The sequence below is a fragment of the Melozone crissalis genome, unplaced genomic scaffold, assembly GCF_028551555.1.
Source record: "Melozone crissalis strain CALT ecotype California unplaced genomic scaffold, PUWL_Pcris_2 ptg000003l_1, whole genome shotgun sequence".
Classification (NCBI taxonomy): domain Eukaryota; kingdom Metazoa; phylum Chordata; class Aves; order Passeriformes; family Passerellidae; genus Melozone; species Melozone crissalis.
Genome location: NW_026535781.1, coordinates 6,300,847 through 6,320,213, shown reverse-complemented (window position 1 = coordinate 6,320,213; position 19,367 = coordinate 6,300,847).

Here is a 19,367-nt window from a genome sequence, read left to right as displayed (position 1 = left end):
TCCATCCATCCATCTACGTAACATTTACATAACTGAATCTTCCTGGCTCTGGCTCTGGTCCAAGGCAGTTGGAGGTGCAGAGCTCACCTAAAGTATCCCTTTCTGGAGAGAATTAGAGACATGTTCCCTCAACCAGTTCTGAGAAGGCGGAGATGTTTCCCCCTCCAGATATGGTCGTTTTTTTCCCCTCAGAGTTGTTTGCCTCCTCCAGCCTCTTCTGCCCTCAAGTCCCCAGTTAATTCTTTAAATTTCTGCCTGTCCTAGAGAGGTGCAACAATTCCATGTTTAGGTGGTGTTTTGTGACTCTGGTCACACATGCTTTATGTGACACCTGGTTTCCTTCACTGGCATCCCCAGGGCTGTGTAAGTGCATTCGTTCACGGGGCCTTAGGAGAGTCTTCTCTTTCCCTCAGCAGCAGTAGCAGCAGGGAGCGGTGGCAGGGTCAGGACGAGGAGGAGGTGGCTGCCCTGGCCCTTTGCTCACGGGCTCCAGGCCAGGAGGGCTCTGGCGGCAGCAGGGCGCTCTTCGGGCAGCCCCTGGCAGCCTCTGCACGGAGCACGGCACGCTGCCCCATCCTGCTGGTGCCACTTTTCTTCAGCAATACCCTAGCTCCTCTTCACAAGGAAAAAACTCCAGCAATCTAAAAAGAAATCATTCAAGTACAGTTCTACCTGCCTTTGCATTGTAGTTCAGGGCATGTATTTTTTGGTCTATAATGTCATGATTTTTATGAAAACATTCATTCATATCTTCACATTTTTGTGGTTTTAATTATTCATATACCTAAACACTCCATTTTAAACTCTTGATTTATTGCAGTTGGTGATTTTGAGGTAGTATATTTTAAAATGCCACAAAACAACACCTTTTGGGTAGTTTTTCTCACTCTTAAAAAAAAAACCCATAAGCCATTTTAGTCTCTGTCTCTCCAAATTGGTTCATATCAGCCTATTTTAAATCAGGGCTACAATACTTTTATAGGATTGAGAGAGCTCCAATTAAATGCACACCAGTGATTCCTCTTGTGGAATATCATGGCCCCACCGTAAAGCTTCTATTTACTTTTTTTTTCTCTCATTAGCTCAACTGCAAACACACATTCAGTTGCAAACTTACACAAGATGAGCAAAATGAAAAAGATGTGATGGGCCTTTGGGAGCTCCTTGCTGATCTTTCTGCTTCTTCAGCTGAGCAAAGCTCTGATCCAGGCAAAGAGATTGCACTTAGTGCTACACAACCATTTGGCTGGAACTTGCTGATTTCTAGGAACAGCTGGAGGCCTCTCTCTTCCCAGGATGTTTTGGCTGAGCCAAGCTTTGCTGGATTTTGGCTGCAAATACCATTGTCCTTGCTTTCTTCTATCCACAAGTACCATGGCTGGGCAAAAACTGCCACGTGGGCCATCTTCCAAAGGCACTTTGGTCTGGAGTTTATGAATGAACGCGAGCCGCATCCACTTCCAAACCACATGAAAAAAATCAGGAAAGAAAACTTCCCATCCTTAACAAACAACTGACAATTCACAAGTGGATCTAGAGCTTCTTTACGCAATGAAAAGGAAGGCAATCTTCCAATGGAGTTGTGCTTTCGGGAGGTTTTCTTCTGACTCCCACTCCCAGCTGGCACTGGAAAAAGTCACGTCTCTGCAAGTGTCAGTGTGTTCTGTCTGCCATCAGTTGTTTTGCTGCAACAATCAGAACAGGCATCAGCCTGGAGAGAGGCTCAGCTGATGCTAGCAACAGGAGCTGCCCCAAGGAGAAAAAAGACATGAACTTTTACCTCCCAAACCCATCTCCCCAGAGGCTCAAGCAGGATTCCTCTGGTTCCCAGAAATACAAAGAAAGAGGGCTGAGAAGACCCTTTGCAGCTATGTGTTCATGCCCAAGACTTTGCTGATGCCATTTGGGTTTTGCCTTTTTTCTTTTCTGTCTTTTCTGTATTCCTTGCACATCAATTTAGAGCTCTGTAGGCTACTCGATTTGTGACTACTTTTCCCAGTCCTTTTCCATGGCCTTTGCCTAAGCAGAAAGACAAACTTCCAGAGCTCCAAGCGCCAGGGGGTAGAAGGCCCCAGTGTTATCTTGGTTCTTCCTGGGACAGACCCCTGCAGGGAGCTGGTGGACTCACCATCCCTGCAAGCCTTTGAAAGAAGACTGGATGTGGCACTCGGTGCCGTGCTTTAGTTGAGGTATTAGGCCACAGATTGAACTCGATCATCTTGCAAGTGTCTGTCTTCCAAGCCAGGGATTCCGTGATTCTGTGACTGAGGCAGCTTTTCCTGCAGCCCTGCAAAGGGCTGCGGGGGCCCTTGGCCAAGGACGGGGATCAAGGCTCATGGAAAAGAAGCAAAGGGCTCAAGGCGAAGGCTGACAGGGCAGAGCCACCACAGCCCGGCCCAGAACGAGCCTCATGTCCTCCTCCTCACCCTGCGCCCTCTGCGCTGCCCTTTGCGGCGCCGGCAGCTCCTCTCGCTGCGGGGCTCCAGGGCGTGCTGGGGGCCGGGCCCCTCGTCTTCGGGAAGCGCCGGAGCCTCGGAGGCGAGCGGCTGCTGCTGTGGCCGGCAGGGGAGAGCTGCGGCTGCGGCCCCGGGCACGGGGAGCTGCCGCTGTGGCCGGCTCCTGCCGCGGCTCCTGCCTCTGCTGCGGGCTCGGCTCCTGCCCTGTGCGCACAGACACGGCCGAGGGCTGCCCGGCAGCTCCGTGCCGCTCCGCAGCGGGCCCGGCCGGGCTGCTGCTCTCTGCGGCCTCTGCCCGTCGCTGCCGGCCCCACCGCGCTCCCGCCTGCCTCTGCCGCAGCCGGGCCCACACGGGAGGCAGCACATTGCGGCCGGCTCGGAAAAGCCCTGCCCGCAAAGCGCCCGCCACGGCCTCGGCCTCAGGGCACAGGCTGCCGGCGTCCTCGCAGCTGCGAGCCGGCCCGGGCCGCCTGCCGGCCTCGGCCACAGCTCCCGCCTGTGTCTCCATGGCCGCGGCTGCTTGGCACAGCGGGCTGAGCACAGCCAGCGCCAGCAGCACCTCCTCACGGGCCCAGGCCCTGGGCGCTCCGAGCCCGCCCTCCCCCGAATCCCAGCCATGAGGGGCTTGGCGTCCCAATGCATCCCCTGGGGACAGCAGAGTCGGCCACTGAGCTCAGCCCATGGTGACACCACCAAGTGACCAATGGAAAATTCACCAAATCCTCATCAGAGACAAGAGAAAACTCCCATGGTGCCTGACAGCCTGAAGCAACTGCCAATTCCAGATCATTCCATTCATGTAGGAAAAGAGGCTTTTGCATTAAAGCAGAAAAGAGTTATCGAAAAGGAGGGCAGGAACAAACAACAAAGTTATTTGGACTCATGCTTCTTGTGTCTGTTAGAAAGGCCAAGAAAATGCACTCCTTGCTCTTCTGACACAGCTCTCTCTGTTCATGATGTGGGACAGCGAGTGCTGATGATGTGCAGGAGCTGATGCAAGGGACAGGGACGAGGATGCAGCAGGCACAGTGCCAAGCTGACAGAGGCATGATCTCTGGCAGTGGAACTGAAGGAGAAGAGTTTGCAGGCAGGACAGAAAATGGCTCTTTCTTTCACCACTTCTTTCAGTGCTGCTAAGAATGTAGCCTGGAGCAAGCTGGGAACTCCAGAGCCTGGAGCCCTTTCCAGGCAGGGCTGCATCAGACACAAACCAGCAGGGGACTGAGGAGCCCCTGGGGTGGCAGTGAGCAACCTCGGGCTCTGCTCACTGCTGCTGGCATTTTCTATTGAACCATCTCCAAGGACTTCTGTTGTGCTCTGTATTTCTAAGGGTTTTCCCCCTTGGTTTTTTTTTTTGTTGTCTCCTGCACCTTTTTTTCTCCACGTTTTCCTATCCTGTCAGCAGCAGCTCTTGTCCAGAACTGGCTCTAAAATATCAGCAAAGTAGCTAGGAACAACAATGGGTGGAATCCTGCAGCTCAGGAATTCGTATGCCAGAGCCCTGCCTCTGCCTCATGCTTTGTCAGGACCTCCTTCTCTGTGCAAAAACTAGGGATTAGTGGAGTTTTTTTGCCGAAGAGCTCCTGAGAAGCAAATGTTGTGCTAGGTTTCTCAGGAGTGTATCCGTTAAGTTCATTGCTGGCAAACAGAAAGTAAGGCCAGGGTAGCAGAGCAGCTGGGAGCTGGTCACTCCCTGCAAAGGGCTGGTGTAGGATGTGGGAACACCACGTTCCAGGATGGGCGAGCAGGGTCAATGTGCTCAAGGTGCTGCCAATGAGGTTTGGGTTCACTTAGAGAGTAGTCAGGAGTGGTGAGCACTGCAAGATTCAGCTGCAGTCCCCATCCACGTCTCTTTCAGTGATGGCTTTAGGGTGTCTGCAGCCTGGATCCAGAGCGCCCTGGGGTGCTCCTGAGGCTGCCTTTGCACTCAGGGTGAGGATGCCCAGGAGCCGCTGAGGCCGGCAGTGGGGACCAGGGCTGGGGCTTGTGGCCTGGCAGGTGTGGCTCTGGGGGCTGTGACATGCCAGGGCATGGGTCACTGTCACTGCCCTCTGCAGCCCTGGCTAGCTCTGTGATGCTCCAGAGACAATGGCAAGAGGGGGGAATTGGCTAGGATAGGGTTTTGCCTGAGCCAGAACCTCTAGGCCAAATGCCGAGACGTAGAGACCCCTGGAGGACCGAGTGAAGGAAGCAAAGGAGGCTCTTCTGCGGCATAAAGTGCAGCAAATTCATCAGGAGAGGCGGGGAGGGAAGGTCGTGCAGGCAAGAATTCCCAAAGGGAACAGATGTTGAAAAAACCCCCAACATCCCTGTGACCGGATTTTTAAAATCTTTCAAAGCAGGGGGTGGACACCATATAGTAACCAATAAGTGACTCTTGGGGTGCGGTTTTGAGGGCTACAACAAATCAGAACAAGGGGAGGAGAGGGCATTGGCATAGGGATTGGATCTTAGGGTGAGGGACAGGGAACGTTCTGGAGCAAAGGGTAGGGTTTTGACTGATTGATGGGGCAAAGGGGCCGGGTTGTCTTGACAGGGAAAAATCTGATGAGGAGGGAGGGGATTCCTCGAGGGACACTTGGGTAGGAGGGCATAACATAGGGGAGAAGCTAACTGTAATAACTCGGGGAGCACTTGAACATACCACTATATAACAGAACATTTGGCTCAATAAACTAACACAGTGCAACACAGAAATTCAGGGTTTCGGCAGCTGAGAGGTGGCACTATTAGAACCCGCAGCAGCTGGTGAAAGCCATCTCTCCCCTTCAGGTTCTTGCTGTGTGAGAAGGTGCTGCGAGTTGTGGTGGCTGCACTCCCCCTTTGCTGGGAGGATGATCTGTACCAGGGGAGAGCAGAAAGCTGCCATGGTGAGCAGAACATGCTCGGAGCATTACAGTTCAGAGAATGGCACTGCCCCTGAAGGGCAAACAGCTTGAAAGCATAGAATTCTGTGCGGAACCATTGCACAAATTTTCTCTTCTAGAACATGCCCATTTTTGTATGCTGTAGATGAATGCTCTGGGTTTTATAGAGTACATGGGGTTTTTTCTTAAGGTTTTTGGGAGAACTCTCAAGTTTATTTCTGTTTGTATTTTTTATCTAGGATGTATACAGTTTTTTTATTACTAGTTTTCTTTAATAAATACTTAGGGAAAAAATACCTAAGCATTTTTTTATCCTTTGGGATATTGTGATTAATATTCTTAGAAAGAAAACCTTGTTGACCACATGTGAAAACACAGAGAGAGGGAAAATAGCATAAAAGTCTTTTAGAACAGGGTGTGTAATAAAGACTGCAGACCTGAGTAATTCCTCCAAGTGCAGAATTAGCAAGATATATTACTGTGATAAATAGGTATGATTTGTGCTGATAAAGATTGAAACAGTAATCAATAATGATACAGTAATTAATATTTGAGAATAATAAAATAGTTAAAAGTTGTGATGCCAAGGAGGAGAGAGAGAGGAGGGGCTCCACCTCCCCCAAAATGAGCCTTGCTTGGTCTTATCCTAGGCAAGCTATTACAGCTCCAGAGCTCAGTCTCCAAGGGGACTGGGTGCTAGAAGCCAGCTCGCTCTCAGACCAAGGCCGCGGGACAGCCCTAGCAAGCAGGGAATATTCAGCTCTTAGTGATTAGGCAGCTCTTGTGATTTCAGCATTGCTTGCTAGGTAGCTTTTCCCTTGGCCTAAGGCTCCAGCAGACGGTAGAGAGAGAAGAAGACGCCGGCTGTTCCACGTGTATGGCTTTATTGGAGGGGTTCGTGAAGGGTCTCAGCTCTTCTTCCGAGTTAGTAGGGGTACAGTATGCTACTTTTATACCCTTGGCCCGGATCCAATCCTGACCAATGGCAAAGGTGTTAGAGTGACCATAAGTGACCAATAGTAGGGTTAACAACATATTGCCTTACATGGCTATAGGGATAAGGTACAAGGCGGATGTCCCTGGAGACAGGAAACTTCTTTGCCACTGTGTCAGCTTTCTGTTCTCCAAGGGGCCCTGGCTAAAGCTGAGGGGTTTACTACACCCCCCCTTCCCAGCAGATGTTCTCAAGGACCACAGGAAACAAGCTGAAGATACAGTTGCTAAAAATTACCAAGAACCTGGTTGGGTACCAGAAAATGCTAATTATAAGGGATTTATTGCCTTGATATGTAGATGCAGTGATACGTTAGTCTTGGCTTACATTGTGCTGGCTTGATGCGCATGTGTAACCCAAAGGTGAATTAAAAGACAAAGAGGAAGAAGAGAGGTCTTCATCCAAAACGACCCCCAAAGACTTGTGTGAACACCAAACCGAGTGGTGGCGCATGTGTGATAAGGGTGGTAATGAGGGCGGAGATAGAGATATGATGAACCGAAAATGAGAAGAGATGGTATTGACACAGGACATATAAGGGGTGATTTTCATTTGGCAAGCTTGTACGTGAGGTGGCAAGAGTCCCAGAACTCTGCCCTCCGTACCCCGCGGTAATCGTTTGTTTATGCGCTATTATTGGAACCAAATTATCTCTTATTTTTATCAAATTATATTGTATCAAATTTTATTTTTTTTTATTTTAACTATTCAATTAAAATTGTTACTACTTTTAATATTGTTTGGCTTTTTTATGATGGGATAATTGAGCAAACATAACAATTTTGGTGCCGATACCCGGGACTCTTTTAAATCCGGGGAGGCGGATAGCTTCTGGAAGGAGCTCCCCACCAGACTTTTAAGTGGTCCCAAGGCTAGACCACTCTCCCTTGGGAAAAGAGAGTCTTTTTTACAATAATACATAAGCAAATTAGTTTTTAAGAGCGCGCAAGAGAGGCTCCCATCAGAGTGCCGGCTTGTAGGAGAGAGAGTACCCATAGAAAACTGCTTTGTGCACGAAGACCCTTGTGAGAAAAGAAGGCTGTGAGTATCATGAGGTTTTGCGTCGGGGGGCGGCTGTATGCATGTGTGAGTGTGTGTGGAGTGTCTGAGATGGGGGCTGGGAAGTCCCGGACCCCCGAAGCGAGTGGGACCTCCCAGTACCGCGTTTTCATGCTGTCCGAGAGGAGGCCAGCCGGGAAAGGAGGGAAATGAAAGAAAAGTGAATGAGTGGGGACCCCGGGAGGGTTTGACCCAGGGGGAAGGAGGGGATCCCTGGTCCAGGCACCTGTGGGAAGGTCCTTGGGCAGGAGGGATTGACTCAGTGGGGAGACTGAGAGAGTGAATGAAGAGGTTCAATTTCTTTGGATGGGTTGGTAGCAGGCAATTTAGTATGTGATTAGATGGTGAGAGGACGGGGCTAATAGACTGAGAAAGAGGAAGAGATAGGAGTGGAACAAGTAGATTGCAGAGGGAGAGATAGGAGTGGAACAGGTAGATTAAAAAGGCAGTGTGGCAGAGTAGTAAGTGAGGAAGTTGAGCCACGAGGTGAGTGTGGGAAACTAAGACTCTCCTGGTACCGGGAATTTCTTAGTTTGTTGCCGCCAGAAATGGGTCAGGGAACAAGTTCCTTGACCCAGGGGCTGCGAATTGTAGGAAAAATTTGCAGTGGTTTGAGGTATCTGGGAACCGTGAGGGGGGTTCTCAGAGGGGAGCATTCCTCAGGACAGCCCACTGGGGATGATGATACGGTTTTGGGATGAATGAGAATCCCAAAGGAGAAAAAGTAAACAGAAAATTGTTAAGTATTACATGTTTAAATGGACAAAAGAAATGATCCGGAAAGATAATTTATATTGGCCCAAGTTCAGATAATTTGAGGATTGGATTTGCCAGGCTCTAAATATGTATGTGAGTTCAAAAGACCCTGTTAATCAGGAAGAGAGTAAGTATGCTGCCTTTTAGAGTCCTGAGGGGCGGCATCAGGAAGAAGCTGGAAAAATTAGAAGACTGGCAGGAGAGGGGACTTCAGGAGTTACTGAGAGAAGCACAAAGGGTGTGTGTGAACAGAGATGAGAAAAAGCAGAAAGCAGATGCCAGAATTTTGGTGGTGGCAGTTAGAGAAATGCAGGCAGCTTTGAATACAGAAAAAAAGAAAAAAAAGAAAAAAAATCCACAGGGAAAAACAAACTGCAGATGTCAGGATCTATTTTTAAGAACACAGGACCTGTGTGTTTTTGCCCGCCACAAGAAAGGGCACTTACGAAATTCTTGCCCTGCCTTGAGGGGTGCAGGACCCACCTGTTTTTACTATTATAAAAAGGAGCACCTACAAAAAAAGTTGCGGGAAGAAACAGCATGATGAGGAAACTTTTCAGGGAGGTCAGGGGCTCTGTTTAATGAAGGGGACAGAAACACCACCAGAAGAGCCATTGATAAGTTATATTTTTAGTAAATATAGGAGTTTCTCAGTCGACAGTGACAAAATTACCCCAGGGATGTGAGATAAGTCGTGAGCGAGTTTCAGTAATCGGAATTACGAGAGAAGCTTTCCCTGTTCCTGTAATAAAAGGAGTGCAAATTAAAACAGATGATAAATTTGGAGTAAATGATTTATTGTTGATATCAGAGGCCGAGAATAATTTGTTAGGCAGAGATCTAATAATAGCCTTAAATTTACAGATAAAACCCTGTGAAAGAAAACTTAAAATTTATTCTTTAACTGAAGAAGATAATCTAGAAATTAATGACACGGGTTGGCATTCAGGTGTAGTGGGAAAAAGTTGAGGGTAAAGGAGTCTGGTCCCCTTAGTCCCTCCTGGTCAGCACAAGCCTGTGAATTGTATGCATTACTCTGTGCATTATTAATACTAAAAGGGCAAGAAGGGACTATTTATACAGACTCCAAATATGCTTTTAGTGTAGTACATACTTTTAGAAAAATTTGGAAAGAAAGGGGACTTATAAACACTCAAGGGAAAGGGTTAGTACACGGGGAATTGATAATTCAGATACTTGAAGCTTTAAAAGGCTCAAAGAAAATAGCAGTAGTTCATGTAAAGGAACACCAGAGAGGGAGGGATATTAGGGTCAGAGAAATAATTTGGCCGATGAAGAAGCAAAAAGAGTGACCTTAAGAAAAAGAGATACTGAAATAATGATCTTACAAAAAATAGAAATTCAGCAGGAGACACTTTCCCTTCCGCTAGCAGAACTGGCAACTATAAAGAAATTAGGAGCAACATTTAAGGAGGGAAAGTGAGTTTTTCCTGATGGCAGGATTATGATGCCAAAACCAGTGGCACATTAGATCTTAGATAACTTGCATAGACGGACACACTGGGGAACAAGAGCCTTTTGTGATCACTTTTTAAAATTTTATGGGTGTATAAGGATATTTGAAATTGGAAAGCAAATTACCCAGGGGTGTCTCACCTGTCAAAAAGTAAAAAAGAAAGTGTTAAAAACCCCTCCCTCCGGAGGATGCAAAAGAGCCTACAAGCTATTTGAAAAGATCTAGGTTGATTTTATAGAATTGCCTAAAGTGGGTCGGTGGAAATATTTGTTAGTTATAATAGATGAATTACCTCAGTGGGTTAAAGCATTTCCAGCAGCTCGGGCTACAGTTCAAACTGTAGCTAAAATATTGTTGGAACATGAAATTCCAAGAATGTGATAATATGGTGGGATTTAAGTTGATTTATATTAACCCTGATTTATTAAGAATGAACTAGGCATCCTGGATGGCTGCTAACCGCAATTCCCTTGAGCTCGGAGGCAGAAGAACGCCGGTGGAAAAAGAATAAAAGACTTTCTGAATCAGTGGGAACGGCCTAAAAAGATTGAAGATCTCCTCCAGGGTCATGCACCAGCAACATTATTAGAATTGATTACAAAACTGCAATTCCAGAAACTGCGATTGATAACAGCTGTTGTTGAAAGAGAGCAGAGACAAGTAAAACATTGGGAGTGCAGTAAACATGGTTTAAAGTGTCATCCCTGAATATGTATTGTTTGCACACTTTGCTTTAACTCATGGTGGAAAGTAAGAGAGAAGAAAAGAAGAGACAATTTATTTGCTTGCTTTGCTATGGTTATGTATTTAGCCAGCTAACTATAGAACGTATTGTTAATAATTTTTTTTGGGATACCTTTGAGACTGGGAGATGAGACCCTTCCAGCAGCAATTAGATTAATAGAAAACTTAGATCAATTGGTTCTTGCTATATTTGCTATAGCACAAAAAAGAGAACGAGCAATTCATAATATTATAGACCAGTGTCTCAAAATTGATAGTTGTGGTGGAGAAGAAGTCTATACACCACATCATAGGCGCATTCCAGGGGCACATTGGCGCCGCGAGTGTGCCTATTGGAGATGGTGACTTAATGCACTCCCCGCCCCTGAAGCACAAAATAATTAGAAAAATCTTCTTGTAGTTGGCACATCCCTGAAATTTTGGGAAATACAGGTTTATGGTATTCCGGCCTAATCTTTTCCCTGTTCTTTTTGTTTTAATTATTGCTTCTTCACCAGCTAGAACTGGGAAACGGCATTTAAAAAGAGACAAGCAAACTCTGTGGGGCTATGGGTACCAAAAATACTAAAAGCACCGGTGACTAGATGCCGGGATATTACCTTTGCTACCAAGAAGACTGGCATCTCGGCCCTTGGCTGCAACCCAAGGGGCCTTGAGAAAGGAAAAATGGTAGATTTCCTGAGGATTATTTTCACTGTGATCATTCTGGTACCCTGGGCAGTTGGACAAAGCCAGAAAGCCACACTGGACAGAGTTTCAGCAATGAAAAAGCAAACAAGGCAAAAACCAAGTCCCAGCAATTTCAACATTTGTGACTATTGTAATCAACCTGTGTGGATTAAAGACAAGGTGGAATCTGTGTTTGTAACACACCCATATGCTAGTTCTGCCTGCTAAAATCGCAGCAGTGTTATAGATGTTTGTATTAAGGAAGGAAAGATGTATTGGGTAGGTAAAAATTTGGGATATAACAGACAAGCTCCTTATCCCCATAGTAATCAGATTGGCCCTCAATATGAAAGGTTTTTTTTGTTTTCAAAGAAATCATAATAAAGATGATCCCAGTATAAGAATAGGGGGCCGGGCACTAAAAGAAAAATTGAAAAAGAAAAAAAAAGAAAAAAAAGAAACAAAGGGGAATAGAAGAAAGAACAAGAGAAAAGAGTCAAGAGAATTAGCTGAATTGTATAAACAGGTAAAACAGTGCTACAAAGATTGGAATTTGCCAGCCTTGAATAAGAACCAGTTTGTAGGATTGATGCAAAGGATTGCTACAGAATTGGAATTATCCAAATGTGAGATTTGTAGAGGTCTAAAAAATGGCTAAAAAATGGCCATGGAAAGGTGAGAGCTTAGCTCCAGAGCAATTTTTAAAGTAGAACCACACCCAAATTTCTGGAACATTGAAGAGACCTGAAGGATGGATTTTAAGCCATCAAGTAATTGGAATCATTTGTATAACTCGAGAAGGAAGGAAATTTAATAAAATAGTAGGGCATACTCCTTGTAAATCCACGTTGGTGGTTAATATGGATAATTGTTCAAAAATTTGGCGACCTGAAAACCCCATTGGATATTGGGGACCAATAAAAGAAATAAATTGTGAATAAGATGAACAGATTAATGTATGCTGGTACAGAAGTCCTGGAACTAACCCCTACCAATCCATCGACAGCCTGAGGTCTGATTGGGAACAACCGGAGAAAACTGATAAGAAATGGAAAGCCCCAGATGGGATATATTAAATTTGTGGGCAACGAGCATACAGTGAGTTATCTCAAAAATGGGGAGGAACTTGTACTTTGGGAGTAATACAACCCTCCTTCTTTGTTTTACTGAGATCTAGGAGCAATGTGCTAGGAACTCCACTGTATGAAACCCTGCAGTGGAATAAAGGAGATTTGAATTTAAATTTTCCAACAGCAGGAGGGAATCAAAACTGGGGGAGGACAAATAGCCTGCAGAACGAATTATAGCATATTATGACCCAGCAACATGAGCTCAGGATGGGTCATGGAGATATAGGACCCCAGTTTATCTGTTGAATCGATTAATAAGGCTCCAAGCAGTAGTAGAGGTGGTGTCAAATCGCACCTCCAATGCTTTAAAAATGTTGGCCAGGCAATATACACGAATGTGGGTGTTTGTGTACCAAAACAGGATCACCCCAGACTATCTGTTAGCAAAAGAAGGAGGAGTTTGTAGGAGATTTAATGAATCTGAGTGCTATGTAGAAATTGATAATTATGGAGAAGCTATCACAGAACTTGCAAAAAAGATTAAAAGAGAAGCTCATGTGCCGGTACAAAAGTGGAATTCAATCTAGAAAACAGATTGGTGGGGTAACCTCTTTAGAAGTGTTTGGAGGAAAATGTTAGAGTTCATGTTGTTATGCTCAATTCTAGGACTTATGTTTCTGCCTTGTATGATTTTGTATTTTATTAGGCTAATTCACTCAGTGATTCAAAAGATGCAAATTTCAACAATGTCTCTAGATTCAGAATCAGCAGAAAAAGTAAAACCAAGATCTATAATGGTATTAAAAGCTAAATCGACCCCTGTTAAAGACAAAAAGGACTTTAAAAGATTGAAATAGACCAGGACATGCTAACTAAACTTGAAAGTGTGAAAGACTAGAAGCAGTAATAGAAATGCTAGAAAAGTTTGAAGCTGAAAAGAGACAACAAGAAAACCAAAATTCTGAAAAACATAAAAAACATCAGGGCACAGCTTTTTAAATGCAGCACGAATCATAATGATCAAAAAGAGAAATGAGAGATTTGTGATAAATAGGTATGATTTGTGCTGATAAAGATTGAAACAGTAATCAATAATGATACAGTAATTAATATTTGAGAATAATAAAATAGTTAAATGCCAAAGAAGAGAGGGAGAGGAGGGGCTCCACCCCCCCCCCCCCCCAGCAGATGTTCTCAAGGACCACAGGAAACAAGCTGAAGATACAGTTGCTAAAAATGACCAAGAACCTGGTTGGGTACCAGAAAATGCTAATTATAAGGGATTTATTGCCTTGATATGTAGATGCAGTGATACGTTAGTCTTGGCTTACATTGTGCTGGCTTGATGCGCATGTGTAACCCAAAGGTGAATTAAAAGACAAAGAGGAAGAGGAGAGGTCTTCATCCAAAACGACCCCCAAAGACTTGTGTGAACACCAAACCAAGTGGTAGCGCATGCGTGATAAGGGTGGTAATGAGGGCGGAGATAGAGACATGATGAACCGAAAATGAGAAGAGATGGTATTGACACAGGACATATAAGGGGTGATTTTCACTTGGCAAGCTTGTAGGTGAGGTGGCAAGGATCCCAGAACTCTGCCCTCCGTACCCCGTGGTTATCGTTTGCTTATGCGCTATTATTGGAACCAAATTATCTCTTATTTTAATCAAATTATATTGTATCCAATTTTAATTTTTTTTTTTATTTTAACTATTCAATTAAAATTGCTACTACTTTTGATATTATTGGGTTCATCCCAGAACTCTGCCCTCCGTACCCCGTGGTTATCGTTTGCTTATGCGCTATTATTGGAACCAAATTATCTCTTATTTTAATCAAATTATATTGTATCCAATTTTAATTTTTTTTTTTTATTTTAACTATTCAATTAAAATTGCTACTACTTTTGATATTATTGGGTTTTTTTATGATGAGATAATTGGACAAACATAACACTTTCCATTTTCATTTCACCTGTGGAAAGCTGTTTCACTTCCCCAGGAATCTTCTCCACACTCCTGTCTGCCCTTTTCAAGAACCTTTCCTGGAGAACAAGGTGCAGCTTCTGTCACAAGATGTGCCCCCAACTGCAGCTTCTCTTGGCTTTCCACACCGTGAGCAGCACGACTTCTGCAGCAAAGCAAGACAAATGTTTGGATTCCTTGACAACTTGTCCTTTCTTTTCCTTGTGGGCTGGGCAGTTGTGCCATTGCTGAGTTTTTCATTGTGCCTGTTCTAACCCAAGAAAACAGGAGGTTTTGTTGGGGACTTGCTGGGGAATGCAAGCCTGATCGAATGCAGAAAGAATCTCCAGGACACTCTGGGAGCTCCCTGGGCTGGGCTCAGGTTCCCGCTGGGACTCTGCAGAGGGCAGGGCTCCAAGTGGGATCAGCAGCAGTGCAAAATACCTCTGGGCATCTCCATTTTCTGCTGCTCCGAGGAAGCAATGAAGCCAGCCAACTTCAGTATTTTCGTTCTCCTGGTGGATTTTTTCATTTGATTTGCCACTCCAGAGGCAATTTCTGTGATGGTCTCTGTAGGTTGATTCTATTTCAACAGCACCAGCAGCAGGGCTGTGTTTGAGTGCTGCAAAAGTGGTCTGTGATACTTTCATTCCCCTCGACTTGGTGCTCAAGGACTTGTGAGCATTTCAGTCTCTGCTAATCATGATGCCTGTGACAAAAACACTGAGTTCACCATCACAAAAGCACAGTGGGCAGCAGTGATTGAAAGAGGCAACTGCAGTTGTACTGATAAAATTCAGGTGGCAAGCAGAAGAGGGCCAAGAGCAGCCATGATCTCCAATTGCCAAGGCAAAGGGCACCAGCAGCCTCCTGCTGTCAGCTCAGGGTGAGTAAAAGAGCGTTGAAAACAGCGCTGGAGCCCGATCCTTTCTTGCTCTGAGGGCTGGCTCAGGGCAGCACAGGCGGGCCCTGAGCAGTCAGGGCTGTGTGTGGGTGCTGGTTGCTCTGCTCCAGAATTGAGCTGTTAAAAGCCCTTGGGAGCCGAGGCAGGAGCAGGCGGGAAGGGGCCGGCGCTGCTGCTGCTCCTGGCCGGGAGCCCCGGCTGGGCCGGGCCGGCGCCCCCTGCGCTGCGGCTGCTGCTGCTGCCAGAGCCGGGCGGGACTCGGGGACAGGGAACGGACACGGGGGGACAGCAAAGGCCTGGCGGCTGCAGGGATGGTAGCGCTGGGGCCAGCGCCAGCACAGAGCTTCAGCCCGCAGTTAGCCCCGAGGGAAATGCTGGGGAAACGCTCCATTTCAGCTTTCTTTGCTTGTTGCTGTAATGAAGGGACTGAAATGAAAGGGGAACAAGCAGGGCCCGACCCCTCCTCTGGGAGGAGCCCCAGGACTGGGCCTGTAAGGGGCCGTGGGGGGCTGTGAGGGGCCGTGAGGGTGTTATGAATCAGAAGCTTGACTAGTCCAATATTCAAGCAGCAATCAATTTATTATTTAATGTGATAAAGTATGAGCAATACAGCGCCAGGTACAGTGGGGGAAGTTTTCCCTCCAACTGCATACCGATAATTGATGGTTACAGGTATTTACAGGGGTACCCATCAGTTTTTTTCAGCAGTTTCTATTTCCAATCTTTTACTCATCAGCAATTTTTATTCCAAATTATTACATCACAATTCTATAAACTATTGTGATTTTAATTTCTCAGGATCTATCTCAAAGGAGAATTCCCAGATGGTGACGGTCCAGTTTCCAAAAGAAGAAAGATTAATTCCATCTGGTGGAGTCCAGCTCCCCAGATATGGGTCCACCTTTTAATTGCAGAGACTCTAAATCTCATAACAGTGATGTCCAGCTTCCCTTTGGTCGAAACCATAAACCCTTGAAGTGATGTTCATCTTCCTTTTTCAAGCTGTTTTTCTCTGCTTCAATAATGTCTGAGATAAGCATATTTCCTTTATATATATTCCAAAGCTACAGTTTCAAGGATACAAGTAATATTCTAAAATTATACTTCAAAAGGTTATTATTGCAGAACTCTTTATGGATTAAATGCAAGCAAAAAGCAACATCTATAACACTTTAATTCAAATGCTCCTAAATCAACTAGGGTTAATTTGCAAACAAAAGATAGGTTCAAAAGTCTTTTTCCATGCTTTTTTTTCCTCAGTTATTACTAGAATTCACAACTATCCCATTGTCGGTATCCACACATTTCTCATTCACAAGTACACACGTTGCCTGTTTGTACCTGACACGAAACACAGCTTTGCATCTCACAAGGGGTTGTGAGGGGCCGTGAGGGGCTGTGAGGGGCCATGTGGGGCTTTGAGGGACCATGAGCAGCTGTGAGGGGCCCTTGCCCCTCTATGGAGAACTGTCATTCCTGTCCAGGAGCCCATGGCTGAAATGGAATTCCACCCCAAAACTCCCCATATATCCAAGGTTTGCTTTCAGACAAAAGCTGCAAGGACAGACAGGTCTGGCTTGCCTTGGCCTCTGGGGACTGCTTCTCATGTGCCTTCAAAACCCTGGAGTTCTGTGATTTCCTTCCTATAGGAAAGAACTGTCCCCATTGTCCAGGTGCTCCTGGCCTCAAGCACTTGACCACTATACAGGGATGCAGTTTGACAAGAAAGTCTAACAGATATGTATGCTTGGCTGAAAGATTTTTGAATGTAATGTCTGAAGACGAATATAAATGAAAGCAAGTTTTGATATAAAAGAAAAGAATTGATGAGCCAGTCTTTTTGGATAGCTAAGAAGGCAAAGTGTATGTTAGTTAGAAGGGGTTTTTATGACTTAGAGCAAAGGATAAGCCCACCTCAAACAAGAAGATTTTACCAAGCAGAAAGATAGCACAGGCAAACAAGTCAGCAAATTTTGCAGGTAGAAAAAAGGTCTCAGAATTTTCCACTGCAAGAAAACTGGAAAACAACTTTTAGCTTAAACTGTAATGTACTAACTTTTAGTGATTGGAGAATAGTAACATGAATATGGTAATGATAGTAGTTATGATTGGCTATAGGTAAAAGTTAAGGTATAGATTGGTTCTATTGTGTGAAGATGCTCAGCAAAGAAAAGTATATCATGCATTTGTAACCTAAACTAAGGGTCTCCAGGCCTGCAGCTGGAGCTGACAGCTGTAGCACAGCTCTGTCACCCATGACTCTGGACTGCTGTATCACCTTGGATACAATAAACTGCACTTTGAAGAGCCGCCTGGCGTCCCACATCCCTCATTTCGGCTCTCACAAACTGGTGTTGCCCGGAACTGCCAGTGCCCAGATCCAGAAATTTCCTGGTGCTGGTGCAGCCCAAGTGCAGCAATTTGCAGGCAAAAACCCCCAAAATCTGGCAATTTTCCACTGCTGGCTCTGTTGCTGCCCAGACCTGGAGTTTCCCAGCACTGCCATTGCCCAGATGCAGAAATTTCCCAGTGCTGGCAAAGCCCAAGTGCAGCAATTTGCTGGCAGAGAAATCCAAAACCTGGCAAATACCTGGGGCCGGCACCACCCAGATCTGGTGTTTTCCAGCACTGCCAGTGTCCAAACATGGCATGGCAATTTCCCGGTGCTGGCACAGCCCAATTCCAGCAATTTGCTGGCAATGAAAGCCTAAATCAAGCAAATACCTGGATTTAAAAGGTATTTAAAGCAACCCAATCTCATGTTTGCTGACACCGCCAGTGCCCAGATCCGGAATTTTTCAGATGCCTGCACAGCATAATTCCAGCAATTTGCTGGCAGCGAAGGTTCGCATTTGGCAATTTCCCGGTGCCAGCACATTCCCCACCCAGATCTGGTGTGCACTGGCACTGCCAGTGCCCACATCTGGCAATTTCCCGATGCCAGCAAAACCCAAAGGCAGCAATTTTCTGGCAAAGAAAGCCCAAACTTGGCAGCGCCCAGATCTGCTGTGTTTGGGTTGGTTTAAAAGAAGGAGACCTCGGCTTAAGGCTGTGGGAAAACCCTCTTTAGGGTGAGCAGGAGCTCCCACCCATAATCCTCTTGTTCAGTTATGCAGATTGTTACTAGAAAGTTCTGAGTTCTCTTTGCTACCATTGGTTACTTTTTGCCGCAAAATTGTGATATTCCTAATCATTCCTTCCTCTTGGATCCTTCCCTCAGATCCCACCTTAACCCTTCCCCATAAATAAATGTATAAATATCCCTGCTAGATCCTGGACCCAGGCTTTTTTCTGCTTCACTCTCTGTACTGTGCACGCCATCCTGTTTGTTGTGTTTGCCTTCAGTAAAGTTCTGTTTCCACACAACCAGATGAAAGCAGTCTCTGTTTGTAAAGTGGCCAGAGCTGGTTCTCAGGGAAACCACTGGTCAACGGACCGGACGAGGACCAGAAGGTTTCACTGGTGTTTGCTGGCACTGCCAGTGCCCCGATCTGGAAATTTCCCTGTTCCAGCACCACCCATGTCCAGCAATTTGCTGGCACAGAAAGCTAAAACCTGTGGCAGCTTCCTGCTGCTGGGTCTGGCACCACCCACATCTTGCGTTTGCTGCACCAGTGCCCAGACTTGGAAATTTCCCGGTGCCAGCAGAGCCCAAATCTGGCAGATTTCTGTCACTGGCAATGACATCACGCAGATCTGGTGTTTGCTGGCAGCGCCAGCACCCAGATCTGAAAACTTCCTGGTGCTGGCACAGAAAGCCAAAGTTTGGATATTTCCAGGTTCTGGCACCAGCATCATCCAGATCTGGTGTTTGCTGGGACCGCCAGTGCCCAGACTTGGAAATTTCCTGATGCCTTCACAGCCCAGGTCTAGCAATTTGGTTTTAGCTAGCTGGGGCAGAGAAGTTCCTCGGACTGTGACTTTCCTTTTTCTTGGAATTGTTTAAACCCGCTCTGGAGGGAAGTCTTTACCTCAGCTAGTAGGGGGAGGGGCCGCTGGAACTTGCTTTCTAGACTGACCCCTTTTGGAGGTTTCCTCCCAAAATTTGCCTGAAACCAGCACAAACAGTCACAATGAAAACTTCACCAGTGGCACAACTCCCCAGCCCAGCAGGAAAAGAATGGACATGTAAAGTTCTCCTAACATTTGTCCTGCTTTGCTGCAAAAGTCCTGCTGCACACACTGTGCACTGTGGAAAGCTAAGAGAAGCTGCAGCTGGTGGCAAATCTTGTGACAGAGGCTCAACCTTGTTCTCCATGAGAGATTCTTGAGAAGAGCAGACAGCAGATGATTCCTGGAAAACTGAAACAGCTTTCCAGAAGGGAAATGAAAATGAAAGAAACAATCCAAGATGTTTTCCTCTATTTATTTCTATGCTCCTCTTTTCCATGTTGCACTGCTTCTCC